Raw genomic sequence first — 19,433 nt, 5'->3', positions numbered from 1 at the left:
AGGGCAGCTCATCATCGCTGGCCCAATAAGCCTCCCATTTCAGGAGTAAGATCAGGTGGATAACTGAGAACATAGGGTGCAAGATAGAATTCACTCCTACCCGTTATAGGGATAGTAGATAGGTTGTTCTCTTTAGTACTGAATCCAAGTCTTGAACAAGGGACCCCATCTTCTCCTTGGCCCGAGAGGGGTTCGGTTTATAGCTTGGACCTTAAACAAATTGTTCATTAGAGGATTAGTGGAACTTAAGGAACAAGATGTAGTCTTGGGGGTAAAACAGTTTTTATGACTCAGCCGAGATTACGAACAACCTGTGAAGGATTAGCTTACTGATTATGGTTATTTCAGATGGACAGAAATATATCTACAGTGAAGGGAGTGCAACTACGGGACTTTAGTGGAAACCTGTTAGTTAACAAATATTGATTAATTAGGTCAAAGAGTTTTACCGGTTAATCTCGGATTGTTGGAGCTCATGATCTGTAGGTTCATTAGGTTCCCCTACTAACTCATATGGAATAAACTTAGAACAGTATGATAGAATAATTCAAATTGCTCTAATTAGGTGAAGAGAAAGAAACCGACAAGTATATGTGACATAGTGGTCGGGTTTTTCAGTTTAGAGATACAAATTTAATATTTAAATGTGATTTAAATATCAAGAATATGAATACGTTCATATTCGAAAATTCGAAAATGATGGAAATGGTAAAAGATGTAAAAAGTCAAAGAGTTGACTTTTGACTTTGAAAAGTCAAACTTTGACCGGCCTTACATTCAAATGTGATTTGAATTTCGAGAAAATGAATGCGGATTCATGGTCGGGAGGTGAAAATTAGTCAACACGAAAAAAATAACAAAAAGTCAAAATGTTGACTTTTTGGTCAAAGTTTGACTTTAACAAAATGACTATTTTGCCGTTTGACTAAAGTTAATGGGAAAGTCCAAACTTTTGTTGGATAATTCCACTAACAAAATAGTGGGCTAGGTGTTGGCTTATAGTGGAGACATTAAGCCCACTAAGATAGTGGATTTATTATGATTTTTGCATTGTTTTTCTTTAAATTTCTTGTGGAAATTGTAATTGCTCACATGTTTATGAGCGTTAATGTATGAAAAAGGGTATGTAAATTTTTTGGAGTCATTAGAGTTGAAATTAGGCTGTAATTTCTTGATTTTGGGAGAGAAGACAACAACAAAATTGAAGAAAAATTGCTCATAGACTCGGAATTAGCCTCCAGTCCTGAGAAGTGCTCCTAGACTAAAGATCCGACCCGGTTCGGAGTAACCCCACACGCGCACCTGGCTTTGCATGCTTGCCCCGCCCGGATCCGATTGCGCCCCCGTCGCTTCGCTTCGAGCGACCCATGCGCCGACCTGGTTTTCCACCCGGGATTTCCGTCGACTTGCCCCGCCCCGCGCCTCCGTTGACTAATCCAGCATTCGTTGACCAGTCGGTCCAGACGGTCTGGATCGGTCTGTTTGACCCGGTTGAGCCGGTTTGACCAATTCAACTTGGTTTTTGGTGTTTTTGGGCCTGTTCGAGTTGTTTCTGAGCGGTTCCAGATGGTTCAAAGTGTTTGAAGCCGGTTCCATGAAGCTGGTTACTGATTTTTATAATAGTTTAGTTATTTGTTTGTTTTTAATGCCAAAATTGGTCTACTTTAGTGTTGTTTACCTATTATGCATGTGATGTATAATGTTGTATGATTATGTGTGTGTATAGTATGTCATATAGTTTTAAAACCCCACGATAGGAAAAGCATGTCACATGCATTTGTTATATCTTATAAGTGTGATAAAATATATACTATGCATGCTTAGTTTTAATATAAGTGTTATATTAAAGCATGTTTGATTGAAGGAAGCATGTTATAGATGAATGCTCTAGGGTTATAATTGTTATAAAATAACCTAGACTTCTAAAATCTATAACAAAGATAAGATGCATGCTCACTTAGGTTTAACCTTCGAGCAATCCCAATTTTCATAGAAAATAGGTCGATATCTTGTAAAACCGAAGTTACAAGAAAACTCACCTGGTAAGATCTTGGCAAAAAGTCAGATAAGATGACGAAGATTAAAGATTTTTAAGTTGACGGTTCACAGAACACCTACTACATGCGTGAGTAGTGTAAGGTAATAAAATTTATTTATCACCCAGACATCGTAGGTTAAAAATCCAATATAAAAGTTATACTTGGATGAATCACCTAGACTTAGGATATGTTTAGTTAGCCGAAATGTATCGCTAAGTATTTTATACCCTAACCGTCTAGAACACTTCAGCTGGAGAGAAGTAATGTACTTTTAGCTCTAGCGTCCCCAAGAGTTCACACCGTGAGATTCATGCTTGGCTTTGGGCTGCCTTGGGAGTGGACTCCATTCGGAGAGTTTTTGCATGAGTCAATACCAAGGTGAACAGGGGAAGTTGTTCATAGTAAGTGAGAGAAGAAAGTGTGTCAACACATCCTACGGTCTCTTCTATTAGGTCGCACCGTGAGATTCCTATAATACGCCTGCATGTCTGTCCTGGAGCGACCTTACCAATCGAAGGGCTGTATTATAAGATTCGAAACTCCGTGAACTCTAGAAATTGATAGGGTCTCTCAGGTCCGTTTTCATTCTTGTCTTTTCAACTTCGGGAGCATAATGATTCTGATTTTTGAGGTCTGAAAATAGAAGGTCACACTTACGAGAATTACTAAGCGTTAGTAAATTCTTGACCAAAGTAGTGATAGCCGAGTTACTATAGGAATAAGAGTTATTTTGGTGATAGTATCTAGTCAAGATAGTCTTGGTTCAATGGAGGAATAGTCGATCACCCCTCGGTGGAGGTTATTCTAAACCGTTGAAATATCGTTGCAAAATATAATAATGAAGGGTACATTATTAGATTTTTTGCTAAACTTGATTGTAGTTAAAAGATTAATGTTTTTTTTACTAAAAATGATATGTTTTTCTTTTCAGCATGACTAGCTCTTTAGTTCAACTCTTAGCTTCCGAGAAACTAAATGACGATAATTACTCAACATGGAAAAATAATACGAATTCAACACTAGTAATATATGACCCGAGATTTGTCTTAACTGAGGAATGTCCTCAGGCCCCTGCCTCGAAAGAAGCATAAGGTAAATATGATTTACTAGTTGCTGAAACATGTTTAGTGGAGTATGATACCTCAACTTGGATATTGGATTCAGGAGCCACTAATCATTTTTGCTTCTCTTTTCAGGAAACTAGTTCTTGGAAAAAGCTCGAAGAAGGCGAGATCACCTTCAAAGTTGAAACAGGAGAGGTTGTCTCGGGCGAAGCAATAGGGGACTTGAAGTTATTTTTCAATGATAGATATATCATACTTAAAGATGTTTTGTATGCTCCTAAAATGAGACGAAATTTAATATCTATCACATGTATATTGGAACAAATGTATAAAATATCTTTTAAAGTTAACGAAGCATTCATTTTTAGAAAAGGTATTCAAATTTGTTCTGCTATACTTGAAAACAACTTATATAAGTTAAGACCAACTAAAGCAAAATTTTTCTTAAATACTGAGATGTTTAGAACAGTTGAAACTCAGAATAAAAGACAAAAAGTTTCTTCTAATGCCTATCTATGGCACTTAAGACTTGGCCACATAAATCTCAAAAGGATTGAGAGATTGGTTAAGAATGGACTCCTAAATCAGTTAGAAGACAATTCTTTACCTCCATGTGAGTCTTATCTTGAAGGAAAAATAACTAAGACATCTTTTATTGGAAAAGGTCTCAGAGCCACAATACCCTTAGAGCTCATACATTCAGACCTCTGTGGACTGATGAATGTCAAAGCTCGAGGTGGGTATGAATATTTCATCAGTTTTATTGATGATTATTCAAGGTATGGTCATATTTACCTAGTGCATCACAAGTCTGATTCTTTTGAAAAGTTCAAGGAATATAAAGCTGAGGTTGATAACCAGTTAGGTAAAACAATTAAGACACTATGATCAGATCGAGGTGGGGATTACATGGACTTAAGATTCCAGGACTATATGATAGAACACGGAATCAAGTCACAACTCTCTGCACCTAATATGCCACAGTAAAACGGTGTATCTGAAAGAAGAAACAGAACCTTGTTGGACATGGTTCGCTCAATTATGAGCTTTGCTAAGTTACCTGATTCCTTTTAGGGACATGCATTAAAGACTGCTGTCTATATTATGAATAATGTTCCCTCTAAAAATGTTTCAGAAACACCTTATGAGCTATGGAAAGGGCGTAAAGGCAGTTTATGTCACTTTAGGATTTGAGGATGCCCTGCACACGTCCTAAAAAAAATTGGAACCTTGTTCAAAACTATGCCTATTTATAGGTTATCCAAAAGGTGGTCTATTTTACGATCCTCAAGAGAATAAGGTATTTTTATTGACAAATGCCACATTCTTAGAGGAAGACCGCATAAGAAGTCATCAACATCGCAGTAGACTAGTATTGAATGAAATTTCCAAAGACATTATAGATAGAACTAGTTCATCTACTAAAGTAGTAGATAAAACTAATATATCTGGTCAGTCACATCCTTCTCAAGAGTTGAGAATGCCTCGACATTGTGGGAGGGTTGTTCATCAGCCTGACCGTTACTTGGGTTTAACAGAAACATAAGTCGTCATACCTGATGACGGCATAGAGGATCCATCGACCTATAAACTGGCGATGAAAGATGTGGACCGTGATTAGTGGATCAAAGCCATGGACCTCGAAATGGAGTCTATGTACTTCAATTCAGTCTAGAATCTTGTAGATCAACAAAATGATGTAAAACCAATTGGTTGTAAGTGGATTTATAAGAAAAAACGAGACCAAGCCGATAAAGTACAAACTTTTAAGGCTCGACTTATGGCAAAGGGTTATACCCAGAGAGAGGGAGTGGACTATGAAGAAACTTTCTCTCCCATTGCCATGCTTAAGTCGATTGGAATATTCTTATCCATTTCCACCTTTTATGACTATGAAATTTGGCAGATGGATGTCAAGACAGCCTTTTTAAACAACGATCTTGAGGAGATTATCTATATGACTCAACGAGAGGGGTTTATTGTACAGGGTCAAGAACAAAAGGTTTCTAAGCTTCAAAAATCCATTTATGGGTTGAAACAAGCTTCTAGATCTTGGAATATAAGATTTGATACTGCGATCAAATCTTATGGCTTTAAACAAAATGTTGACGAGCCTTGTGTTTATAAGAAGATCGTCAATTTTACTATAGCGTTCTTAGTTTTATATGTTGAGAATAGTCTACTCATTGGGAATGAAGTAGGTTACCTAATTGACATCAAGAAATGGCTAGCAACGCAACTTCAAATGAAAGATTTAGGAAATGCGCAGTATGTTCTCGGGATTTAGATTATTCAGAACCACAAGGACAGAACACTAGCCATGTCTTAAGCAACTTATATAGACAAAATGTTGTCTAGGTATAAGATGCTGAATTCCAAAAGAGGTCTGTTACCTTACAAATATGGAATTCATTTGTCATAGGATCAATGTCCTAAGACACCTCAAGAGGTTGAGGATATGAGATGCATTCCCTATGCTTCTGCAGTAGGGAGCCTGGTGTATGCAATATTATGTACTAGACCTAACATATGCTATGCAGTAGGGATAGTCAGTCGGTATCAGTCCAATCCTGGATATGATCATTAGACTGCCGTTAAGAATATCCTCAAGTATCTTAGGAGAACGAGAAACTACATGCTCGTGTATGGTACTAAGGATTTGATCCTTACTAGATACACTGACTCTGATTTTCAAATGGATAAAAATGCTAGAAAGTCTACATTTGGATGACTGTTCATTCTGAATGGAGGAGCAGTAGTGTGGAGAAGTGTGAAGCAAAACTGTATTGCGGATTCCACAATGGAAGCTGAATACGTAGCTACATGTGAAGCAGCAAAGGAAGCAGTATGGTTGAGGAAATTCTTGACAAATTTGGAAGTTGTTCCAAATATGCATCTGCCTATCACCCTATATTGTAATAATAGTGGTGCAGTTGCAAATTCAAGAGAAGCAAGAAACCACAAGCGCGACAAGCATATTGAGCGTAAATACCATCTGATTCAGAAGATTGTACATTGTGGAGACGTTGTAGTAACCCAGATGTCTTCTGAGCAAAACATTGCAGATCCTTTTTTTACAAAGGCCCTCACGGCTAAAATGTTTGAAGGTCACCTACAGAGTTTAGGTCTACAAAATTTGTAAACTAGGACAAGTGGGAGAACTTTTAGGTATATATCCTAGTTTATTGTATTCATGTGTTTATTGTACTCATATGTTTCTCACTTAAATTCAACATTGTGAAACTCCACTAGGAGTTTTAGTCCAAGTGGGAGTTTGTTGGATTTTATGTCCTAAAACTCATAGTTTGTAAATTAATAAACATATTCTGTTTTGTTTTTCGATAAAGTTGTTATTGAAATAGTAATCTTGAATCCAATAAACTAAGGTCCTGAGGCTATTTAATGTATTTTAAACTTTATGTAGTGACATTAATGTGGATCAAGTTCAAATATATAGCCAAAATGGTCTATAGTATATGAATAAGGTTGAGCGCCTTATTCTGGGGACACTATGGATGCGACCCACTTTGTAGTTAGTATAAACGATGTGATCCTGAATCGTTCATATAGAGATATATGAGTGGAGGTATCCTATGCAATGAGTTTGCATAAGACTAAACCATGAAATAGTCACTTTTTACGTTCTAAATGCCGTTTTATGTATAAAACTGACTATTTTGTTAATTGATGACCTAGGTAACTTAATCTTAATCCTGAGCTAACTATGAACTCTTGTTCACTCGAAACTATCCTTAGATCTGCATAGTTTAGGGCAGCTCATCATCGCTGGCCCAATAAGCCTCCCATTTCAGGAGTAAGATCAGGTGGATAGTTGGGAACATAGGGTGCAAGATATAATTCACTCCTACCTGTTATAGGGATAGTAGATAGGTTGTTCCCTTTAGTACTGAATCCAGGTCTTGAACAAGGGGCCCCACCCTCTCCTTGGCCCGAGAGGGGTTCGGTTTATAGCTTGGACCTTAAACCAATTATTCATTAGAGGATCAGTGGAACTTAAGGAACAAGATGTAGTCTTGGGGGTAAAACAGTTTTTATGATCCAGCCGAGATTACGAACAACCTGTGAAGGATTAGCTTACTGATTATGGTTATTTTAGATGGACAAAAATATATCTATAGTGAGGGGAGTGCAACTATGGGACTTTAGTGGAATGTCCCGTTAGTTAATAAATGTTGATTAATTAGGTCAAAAAGTTTTACCGGTTAATCTCAGATTGTTGAAGCCCATGATCTGTAGGTCCATTAGGTTTCTTTACTAGTTCATATGGAATAAACTTAGAACAGTATGATAGAATAATTCGAATTGCTCGAATTAGGTGAAGAAAGAGAAACTGACAAGTATATGTGATATAGTGGTCGGGTTTTTCAGTTTAGAGATACAAATTTAATATTTAAATGTGATTTAAATATAAAAAATATGAATGAGTTCATATTCGGAAGCTCAGAAATAATGAAAATGGTCAAAGATGTAAAAAGTCAAATAGTTGACTTTTTGACTTTGAAAAGTCAAAGTTTGACCGGCCTTATATTCAAATGTGATTTAAATTTCAAGAAAATGAATGCGGATTCATGAGGTCAAAATTAGTCAACACAGAAAAAATCATAAAAAGTCAAAATGTTGACTTTTTGGTCAAAGTTTGACTTTGACAAAATGACTATTTTGCTTTTTGACCAAAGTTAGTGGAAAAATCCAAATTTTTGTTGGATAATTCCACTAACAAAATAGTAGGGTAGGTGTTGGTTTATAGTGAAGACATTAAGCCCACTAAGATAGTAGATTATAGGTGTTAGGTTTTTATGGTTTTGGTTCATGCAATTGTTGCATGACTTTTTTCTATAAATTAGACTTTTCAATTTAGTTGAAAAACATTTGCCCATTTTGCCAAAATTGTTTTTCAATTTTGGGCTGAAAGATTTTTTTTTTCTTTGAGGAAAATTCATAACCCAAAACCAACCCAAAGATCCATTTCTTTTTCCATCTCTTTCTCTCTCTCGGTTTTCTTCATCCATCAGGTCCCACAACCCGGTTCTGAGTCCAAAGGATAGTAGGTCAACTCTAGTGGTGGTCCGAAAGAGTTCGGGTCGAGATTCAACAAGAAAAAGCGGTTTTTGGGAGCTTCAAAAGTATGTTAATTTACTGTTTTTTCTTCATTTTACATGCTAAATTCCTTTTGATTCAAAGCAATTAGAGTGTAATTAGATCCTTATTCCACTGCGTATGTCTCGTGTTCCATCAGTCGCCAGATTGACGCGCGAAGTATCAACTTCCTCTTTCTTATGACTATATTTGGGATGTCACTGTGAGTTTCTCCCGTGCCCTTTATCTTACTGTAGAGATGTCTGCTGGAGTGATCCTCAACACCTTCGCGCTTAAGGCGATAAAAAACGAGTGCAGGAGGTTTTCCTTTTATTTTCTTTGAAATTGCACCTAATCTTTCAAAGGCCGATGGTCATGTTGTTGGGATTGGTGTTCTAAATCTCTTGTATTCTCATAGTTTGTAAACATTGTATAAAAAAATTGTTATTAATAAAATAATAATTATTTTATAAGCATACACACAATCCAATAACTAAGATCATAGGTTATTTTATGTAATTTAAACAAGTATGGAGAGACATACAGGTGCATCTTGTTTAAATAATAACCTAAACGGTCTATAGTAGATGGATAAGATTAGGTACCTTATCCTTGTGACACTACAGATACGGCTCGTTTCTTAAATGTTACAAGTGTTATAAAGTGCTACAAATGATCTGATCCTGATCATTCATGTAGAAACATGTGAGCGGGGGTATCCTATACAAAAAGTTTGTATAAGATCGGACCATGAAATGGTTAGTCTCATTATATAACTCCATTAATAGTGAAGACTTACATTTCACCAAGATGACCATAGGTGATATGACCTGAATCCCGAGTGAGTTATGAACTCCTCCTCATGAAGGCGATCCTTTGATTTGTATAGGTGAGACTGGTCAGGTTGCCAACTCAATAAGCCTACCATTTTGGGGATTCGTCTGATTGAGGAGCTGGGAACACAGCTACACAAGACGGAATTCACTCATTCCCTGATGTCAGGGTAAGTAGATAAATTACTTCCTTGAGGGTGGATTCCGGGGCTTGAACAATGGGACCACACCCTCTCTTGGCCCAAGAGGGACTTGGTCATAGTTGGACTGTGGCTTATTGTTCATTAGAGAAATCGGTCGTACTTAAGGATTAGATGTAACTATAGAGGCAAAACGGTAATTTTGACCCAACTGTACTTACAAGCAATTTGTGAAGGGTCATTACACTACTGATTGGTTATATCCAATGGACACAGAAATATATCCGTAGTGCGAAGAATGCAGTTATCGATCTTTAGTGGAATGATCGATAGTTAATGAAAGTTGGGTAATTTAATTAAAGAGTTTAATTAATTATCCAAGTACCATTGGAGCTTCAATCTATAATTTTATGAGGTCTTCTCTATAGCTCAACAGAGATTTAATTGAGAATTAATTTTGGATTGATTTGAAGTGTTTAAATTAATTGAGGGAATTAATTATATATGATATAATTAATTAAATTAATTATATATATGACATAATTAATTAAATTAATTATATATGTGATATAATTAATATAATGTATTTAGTACATTATATTATAAAGTATTATGAGAGATACTTGAATATGATTCAAATACTAATATATCAATGAGATTCATATAATTAAATTTAATATAAATATGATTTATATTAAATACCATAAGTAGTTTAGAAGAATTAAATATTTGAATATGATTCGAATATTAGTTATATAGATGAGATTCATATAATTGAATTTAGTATAAATATGATTTATATTAAATACCATGCATTGTCGAGAGAAAATAAAACTATAGGTTATATTGTATTTGATACAATATAAAACTATAGGTTATGTATTATATTTGATATAACATATAGTATGTATATATAATAAGGTTGTTATTATATAAATTTTAATTTTAATTAAATTAAATTTTATTTTTATTTTTAAATTTAACTAAAGGGAGGGAATTACAACTCCCTCCCCTTAATTTCTCTCAGGAAAAGACGTGCAGTGTGTAGGGAGTTCAGTCGTCTTCCTCCTCCAATTAAGGATCTGAAAAAATCTCTCCGCAGAAAAATCACAGAGAAGAACTTCTTCTTTTCTCCCTCTCATCCTTTTCTTCCCTCTTTCAATTTTTGGGCAGAGCCCACAACTCCTGCCAATTCTCAACCCAAGAGAATACATGGGGTTCATTTGGTGGTGATGTCTTGACTGGAGAAGACTTCTGACCTGGTTCGAGGGAAACTTGAAGAAGTGTTCTTCAAAGGTAATGTATATTTCTCCCCAATTTCCCTAAAATGCATATGGTAAATTTTTATTTAATATTAGTTTTTTATTCTGTAATTTGTGAAATTCTGTAAGAATAAAAAATGGGATCGATCCCCGCTTCTGCTGTGAAACCGTCATTGGTTTCACTTTAATTGGTATCAGAGCGGATGTTTCAATCCAATTTTTTTTTTTTAAATTTTAGAAATTAATTGCAGTTATTGGTGGGTGCATTATGTATATTTCATGTTGATGAATATGGAATGAATGTGGTTTACAATTTGGATGGTTTGATGATTAGGGTTTTTAGATTCACAGCTTTGATTTACAAATTTTTATTTGTAAGGGCCCTTTATTTTTTGGCATAAATATTATTGAGTCTGTAAATTTGATGTATTGGTGGGTGCATTATGTATATTTCATGTTGATGAATGTGGAATGAATGTGGTTTGCAATTTGGATGGTTTCAAGATTAGGGTGTTTTAATTTACAACTTTGATTTACAAATTTCTATTTGTAAGGGCCCTTTGTTTTTGGGCATGAATGTTATCGAGTCTATAAATTTGATGTATTGAGTCGTTCGTGCTGTACCCAGTGACGTTCTAGTGAAAATGGGGCTCAATCGATGAGATTCGAAGAAGATCCAATTTCTACAGTTGGCAATGTTGGATTTTTTGTCCTAAAACTCGTAGTTTGTAAATTAATAAACATATTCTGTTTTGTTTTTCAATAAAGTTGTTATTGAAATTGTAATATTGAATTCAATAAAATAAGGTCCTGAGACTATTTAATGTAGTTTAAACTTTATGTAGTGACATAAATGTGGATCAAGTTCAAATATATAGCCAAAATGGTCTATAGTATATGAATAAGGTTGGGCGCCTTATTTTGGGGACACTATGGATGCGGCCCACTTTGTAGTTAGTATAAACAATGTGATCCTTAATCGTTCATATAGAGATATGTGAGTGGGGGCATCCTATGCAATGAGTTTGCATAAGACTAAACCATGAAATAGTCACTTTTTACGTTTTAAATGTCGTTTTATATGTAAAACTGACTATTTCGTTAATTGATGACCTAGGTAACTTAATCTTAATCTTGAGCTAACTATGAACTCCTGTTCACTCGAAATTATCCTTAGATCTGCATAGGTGAGGGCAGCTCATTATCGCTGGCCCAATAAGCCTCCCATTTCAGGGGAAGATCAGGTGGATAGTTGGGAACATAGAGTGCAAGACGAAATTCACTTCTACCCGTTATAGGGATAGTAGATAGGTTGTTCCCTTTAGTACTAAATCCTGGTCTTGAACAAGGGGCCCCACCCTCTCCTTGGCTCGAGAAGGGTTCGGTTTATAGGTTGGACCTTAAACCAATTGTTCATTAGAGAATGAGTGGAACTTAAGGAATAAGATGTAGTCTCGAGGGTAAAACGGTTTTTATGACCCAGCTGAGATTACGAACAACCTGTGAAGGATTAGCTTATTGATTATGGTTATATCAGATGCATAGAAATATATCTACAGTGAGGGGAGTGCAACTATGGGACTTTAGTAGAATGACCCGTTAGGTAACAAATGTTGATTAATTAGGTCAAAGAGTTTTACCGGTTAATCTCGGATTATTGGAACCCATGATCTGTAGGTTCATTAGGTTCCCCTACTAGCTCATATGGAATAAACTTAGAACAGTATGATAGAATAATTCGAATTGCTCGAATTAGGTGAAGAAAGAGAAACTGACAAGTATATGTGATATAGTGGTCGGGTTTTTCAGTTTAGAGATACAAATTTAATATTTAAATGTGATTTAAATATAAAAAATATGAATGAGTTCATATTCGGAAGCTCAGAAATAATGAAAATGGTCAAAGATGTAAAAAGTCAAATAGTTGACTTTTTGACTTTGAAAAGTCAAACTTTGACCGACCTTATATTCAAATATGATTTGAATTTTGAGAAAATGAATGCGGGTTCATGCTTGGGAGGTGAAAATTAGTCAATAGGGAAAAATCATAAAAAGTCAAAATGTTGACTTTTTGGTCAAACTATGAATTTGACAAAATGACTATTTTGCCCTTTGACTATAGTTAGTGGGAAAATCCAAACTTTTGTTGGATAATTCTGTTAACAAAATAGTGGACTAGGTGTTGGCTTCTAATGGAGACATTAAGCCCACTTAGATAGTGGATTCTAGGTGCTGGGTTTTTATGAATTGATTTCATGCAATTTTTGCATGGCTCTTTTCTATAAATATGGGCTTTGACTTTGGATTAAAAAATTTTGCCATTTTTTCAAAATTTTTTTCTAAATTGGGCTGGAAAAATAAAAAAAACCCAAACCCAAATTCATTCTTATTTTCCATCTCTTTTTTTTCTCTCGGTTCTATTCATCCATCGGGTCCCACAACCTGGTTCTGAGTCTAGAGGATAGTAGGCCAACTCTAGTGGTGGTCCAAAAGAGTTTGGGTCGAGATTTAGCGAGGAAAAGCGTTTCGGGAGCTTCAAAGGTAATTTTTAATTATTGTTTTTCCTTCAATTGCATGCTAATTTCCTTTAAATTAAAAGCAATTAGAGTGTAATTAGGTCATTTTTCCACTGCGTATGTCTCGTGTTCCATCATGTGTATCAGAGCATGCTTTAATTATACTCAATTTTTTTTTTGTGGGTGTTTTTTTTCCTTTCTATTCAAGTGTTGAATGAAATATGGACTAAAGTGGACTTATTATGATTTTGGCATTGTTTTTCTCTAAATTTCTTGTGGAAATTTGTAATTGCTCACATGTTTATGAACATTAATGTGTGAAAAAGGGTCTGTAAATTTGTTGGAGTCATTAGAGTTGAAATTAGGTTGTAATTTCTTAATTCCAGGAGAGAGAACAACAGCCAAATTGGAGAAAAATTTATCACAGACCTGAATTTGGCCACCAGACCCAAGACAAGCTCCTAGACCCGACTCGCAGCCCGAGATCCGACCCGGTTCAGAAAAGCCCCGCGCGCGCTAGCTGTTGACGAAGTGCTCCGACCCGTTCTACGACCTGACCCGATTCTCTGCCCAAAGCTGCCTCATTGCGCCGTTTGCCTGCGACCCACAACCCGGGACCCGCGCGCTCCGTCGACCCGCCCCGCATTCGATCTCCGTTGACTGCGCTAGCGGGCATTGACCAAACGGTTCAGACGTTCTGGGCCGGTCCCTTTGACCTGGTTGAGCTGGTTTGACTAGTTCAACTTGGTTTTTGGTGTTTTTGGGTCGGTTCGAGTGGTTTCTGAGCGGTTCAAGATAGTTCAAAGTGTTTGAAGCCGGTTCCGGGAAGCTGGTTGATGATTTATGTAATAAATTAGTTATTTATTTTTTTTTCATGCCAAAATCGGTCCAGTTTAGTGTTGTTTACCGATTATGCATGTGATATATAATGTTTGATTATGTGTGCATATAGTATGCCATATAGTTTTAAAACCCCACCATAGGAAAAACATGTGACATGCATTTGTTATATCTTATAAGTGTTATAAAATATATACTATGCATGCTAAGTTTTAATATAAGTGTTATATTAAAGCATGTTTGATTGAATGAAGAGTTCGAGATAGTAGGTCAACTCTAGTGGTGGTCCGGAAGAGTTCGGGTCGAGATTTAGCGAGGAAAAGCGTTTCGGGAGCTTCAAAGGTAATTTTTAATTATTGTTTTTTTCTTCAATTGCATGCTAATTTCCTTTAAATTAAAAGCAATTAGAGTGTAAGTAGGTCCTTTTTCCTCTGCGTGTGTCTCGTGTTCCATCAGGCAACTACACCATAGCGTCGCAATTCTGTGGCCTCGCATTGTGACACTACGATGCGGTAGACGGAGTTTTTCTCCGTAGCAATGCTTCAAGATAGAGAAGAAGCATTTCAGCGCCAATTCGTGTGCGGTTCGATTTAATTGGAGCTGGTTCGGGTTCGGTTCATTTGGTTTAAGAATTTCAAGGGTGATCCGGTTGTTGGATTGTCTGATTCGAGCTGTTTCAAGACCCGGTTTACTTGTTTCGAACCGGTTGAACTACTCATTAATGTAATAGGTAGTTTTTGATTAATTAAATTAATATAAACATTATATTAATTTAATTATTGGTTTGGGAGTCTAATCCCAATCCATAATTGTTGTTTAAATTATGCATATGATGTATGATTTAATTGTTTTATATATGTCATAAAGTATGTCATATAGTAAAATTCCATTAGGTTATGCATTATTCATGCATCATTCATATTATAAATGTTATAATATGTGTTTGCACGATTTAATTTTATAGCATGCTCATGTTGAAGGAAACTTACAGGTCATGCACAATACGAAATTACAGCACGCTTTACAATAAGACCAAGGGGAAGATTATACATATATTTGAAGACTCATCTTCAAACTCCCTTGATCACGAATGCTCGTTCAGTCTTCAAGATAGCAACACACAAATGCTCGAACACTACGACCGTAACACAACACGATCAATCAGCAAACACGAACTCAACAGTCTCTAAGGTCACGAACACAGTGAACGACCTCCAAAAACCTCGACCTCAGTCGAGTTGAGTAAGACACCACCACAATGGCTACCTTGGTACTCTCGGTGTGAGAATCCAGAAGTGTGGGCTCTGTGTGGACTTGGTTAGAGGAAGAGATCGGAGGAATAACAATCGTGTAGACGATTGAGCAAGTGGAAGATGAGAAGAGTCTATCGTATAGACGATGCTCAATTGTTTAGAAGAAGGCAAGCTATCATATAGCAAAGCCCTGCGATCGTTTAAAAGATGACCAACTAAGTGAACTATCATGTAGTGTCACTCCACAATCGTTTAGTCACTCTTCAGCTATCGTTTAGTGAATGCAATTCCTTGACAGCAATTCCGTGAGTTTTTTCGAGATTGGAAACTCTTGCAAATCTCAAATCTTACTTAATTTAGGAAAACATTTTTCCTTTTATCTCACAGTTACCATGAAAACCACCAATAACCTCCCACTAAATTGGTTATTAGAGAAAATGATATATGATAACATGCAAGAATGCACGTTATTATAGTGCTAAGTTCTTAAACAATGTTGGATTGCGTTGATGAAATATGTTAAATTGCGTCCATTAAGCATAAATTCTATAATATTGCGGTCGCATGCGTTCAGCGCATTAGAACAATTGATTTTTGTATTTTTATGCAAAATATGCGTTAACACAATGCAAAGATTGCGATTATAGGAATTCATTGGTCGAGCGCAACCTCACCACAAGGCTTTGCATTGATCGTGCTCGCAAACATTCGCTCAAGAAGGATTGCCGCAACTTGGTCAGCGCAACTTGGTGGGCGCATCTGGGTGAAGGGCCAATTAAGAGCGATGGGACAGAAAGCTGATGACAGTCAAATCCAAATTAAGTTGACAGCCGATAATGGTCATAAAGTACATCCAGCTTTATCGATGATAATTATTCGATGCATCAGTCAGGAATTAAAGTTGTCTCATTTGTACAACAAGGAGAGAGAAGCCGTCTTTCACCATGGATGCTCTATAAATACCAAGGGCATTCTTCAGAGAAGGGTTAACCAGTTGATCAGTTCGCACGTCTTTGTTTTTAGTTTTCTTTCATTTTTAGGCGAACGCGAGGGAGAAAGTTGTGCCGGTAGATCGTTCCGATAAGCTTGGGAGAGTGCCGGAAGCTCCAAGAACAGAGAGAGGGCCGACACATGCGAAAGCGGGAACATCTTTAGATCAGAATAGAGATTTCAGTATAAAAAGTCTCGATTAGCAAGGAATTGCTACCAGGGTCTTTACCTTTAACTTCCATTTCCATTTTGTACTCAAATCATTTATAAGAATGGAATTTCTATCTCTATATCTGTTCACTCTCTGTTATTCACGCATGAGTAACTAAATCAGTTGAATGGGTTGAGAAGCATTTAGCAAGCACAACTAGGGAATCTTCACTCTTTGCGATTATCTTGTTTATGTATGCTGCATTCGTCCATTAGAGATACTCGGGAGAGTAGTCTAAGGACAAAATCTAAACTTGGGAAGGTCAGGTTCGAATCTAGACTCGAAAGAGCCACATTAGAATGCATAAACAAGAGATAGGCGCTTAGAAATGAGCACTATTTGTTATCAACGCATCGCATGCATCCTAGAGATAGGATATGATTGTATGAGGTCACCTTGCTTTCATGCATTTTGCATCATCGCATAAGACAAGAGTAGAGACTTAGGGATGAGCTCTATGGACATTTTGCAATCAACACATGCGTCCTAGATTTAGGAGCATCGCATTTACATTGGAAAATGACTTGCTATGCATGGTTGTAACATGATCGCATAGTCTGACGCATTCCCAAGTAACACTAGCTAAAGATCTTCTCAACCCGTTCATCGCATACTCATTGCATCTATCAACGCAACTGTTTTTTCTCAACTCCACCACATTTATTTATTTATTTTTCATCAACGCAAACACAAACCCAACACTTTATTTATTTATCCAGTTACCACAAAGTTCTCCATAAAAATTATCAACGCAAACTGTTTTCACAAGTCCCTGTGTTCGACCCTAGACTTACCAGGAAACTTAGAGGAATTTACACTTGGATTCCGCTGGGAAAACTTGAGTGCACAACGTATAACATCCATATTTCCACTTCATAAATACAAGCATCAATATAATTATCCAATAATTAATATTATTATAAATAAATATGATAACCAACTTACCATATTATATTTATAACCTATAGTTTTAATATTTCATCTCATGAAACATTTAAACCATAGTTCTTTTTCTATTTCATGGTACTTAGTGTAAATTTTATTTACATCAATCCTCCACTTGATGCATCTCATACATCACACCGATCATATAATATATAATCGAATTTTCTCTTGTCAATTTGAACAATTTAAATTAACACCAAGAACTGATTCTCAACTTGAATCCATTGAGCTACCAAGAGAACCTTATAGATCTGTAGCTTAAAGCTTCAACTGTACGTGAATAACTAAGTAAACTCTTTAGTCACGGGATCCACCATCCGTTAACTGCCAGGCATTCCACTAAATATCGATAGCTACACTCTTCTTACTACAGATATATTTTGTGTCCATATCAACTAATAACTAGTACGATAACCCTTCACAGATCACTCGTAAGTATAGCTAGGCCAATAACGGTTATGCCCCTGTAGTTACATCTAACTCCTTATGTACCACTGATCCCTCTAATGAACATAAGTCATAGTCCTACTATGACTGAGCCCTCTCTTCCAAAAAGAAGTTGTGGCCACTATGTTCAAGACTCGAAATTAGCCTTTAAGGGAGTAATCTATCTATTTACCCCTGCTTCGAGAATGAGTGAATTTCATCTTGTGTAACTGAGTTTCCAGCTCCCAAATCAGAAAAATCCCCAAAAAGGTAGGCATGTTGAGTTGATAATCTGGTCACTCACACCCATACTAATCAAAGGATCACTCTCAAAGGCAGGAGTTCCCAAAACACTCAGGATGGAGGTAATGTCACCTATGGTCATTTAGGTGAGATGAAAGTCTCAAGTATCAACGAAGTTATATAAAGAGACTAGTCATCTCATGGTCCAGTCTTATACAAACTCTTTGTATAGGATACACTCGCTCACATGTCTTAACGTGAATGGTCAAGATCTACCATCTGTAGTAGTTCACAACACTTGCAAACCTCTACAAAGTGGGTTGTATCCGTAGTGTCACCAGGATCAAGTATCCCTCCTTAATCCTTATACTACAGACCTATTTAGGTTATCACTTAAGGCATGATCCACTCGTATATCTCATATACATGCTTTAGTTTACATACAATAACCATGGAGCTTTGTTTATTGGATATGTGAAAATGCCAAATAAAATAACTCTTATTTTATTCATAACAATGTGTATAGTTTACAAACTATGAGACTCCGGGAGAATTAGGACACCAATCCCAACAATCTTCCACCTGTTCTAATGCCTCAGGAGACTAATATACAATACATGATAAAGACAAGTACAATATACAATAAACTAGGGCATATTCTATACCCTAGTATCATCTCCCACTTGCCCTAGACAAAATGTCGTATGTCCCACAGACCCAGACTCTCCAGGTGACCTTCGAACAATTTAGTTGTGAGAGCCTTTGTAAACGGATCAGCAACGTTGTGCTCCGATGAGATCCTTGTGACTATCACATCACTACGATGCACAATCTCCCTGATCAAGTAATATTTCTATTCTATATGCTTGCCTCGAAGATGACTCCAAGGTTCCTTCAAATTCGCCACAACCTCACTGTTATCATTATAAAAAGTGATCGAAAAATCCATATTTGGAACAACTTCCAAACCTGTAAGGAATTTCCTTAGTCAAACAACCTCTTTAGCCGCTTCACAAGCAGCTACGTATTCGGGTTTCATAGTGGAGTTTGCGATGCATCCTTGTTTGATGCTTCGCCACACTACAACCCCTCCATTCAGAGTGAACATTGACCCCGATGTCGTTTTACGAGAAGCTCTATCAGTTTGAAAGTCAGAGTTTGTGTATCCTGTAAGGATCAAATCCTTAACTCTATACACGAGCTTGTAGTCCCTCGTTCTCTGAAGATACTTGATGATCGTCTTGACCAATGTCTAGTAATCAAATCCTGGATTGGACTGATAAGGACTGACAACCCCACTGCATAGCAAATGTTAGGTCTGGTATACAACATTGCATACATTAAGCTTCCAACAGCTAAAGCATAGGGAATCTGTCTCATCTCCTTAACCTCTTGAGGTATCTTAGACATTGATCCTTAGACAAAATGATTCCATGCCTGAAGGGAAATAAACCTCTCTTGGAATCTTGCATCCTGTACCTAATCAACATTTGTTCGATGTACGATGCCTGAGACAAGGCTAACCTCTTTTTCTTACGATCCTGAATGATCTGAATCCTTAGAACATACTGCAC

The sequence above is a fragment of the Benincasa hispida genome, chromosome 12 (genome assembly GCF_027475165.1).
Source record: "Benincasa hispida cultivar pf3 chromosome 12, pf3_genome.v1.1, whole genome shotgun sequence".
NCBI classification, from domain to species: Eukaryota; Viridiplantae; Streptophyta; class Magnoliopsida; order Cucurbitales; family Cucurbitaceae; genus Benincasa; species Benincasa hispida.
The sequence above is the reverse complement of the archived record's forward strand: the minus strand, read 5'-3'. Positions refer to the sequence as shown.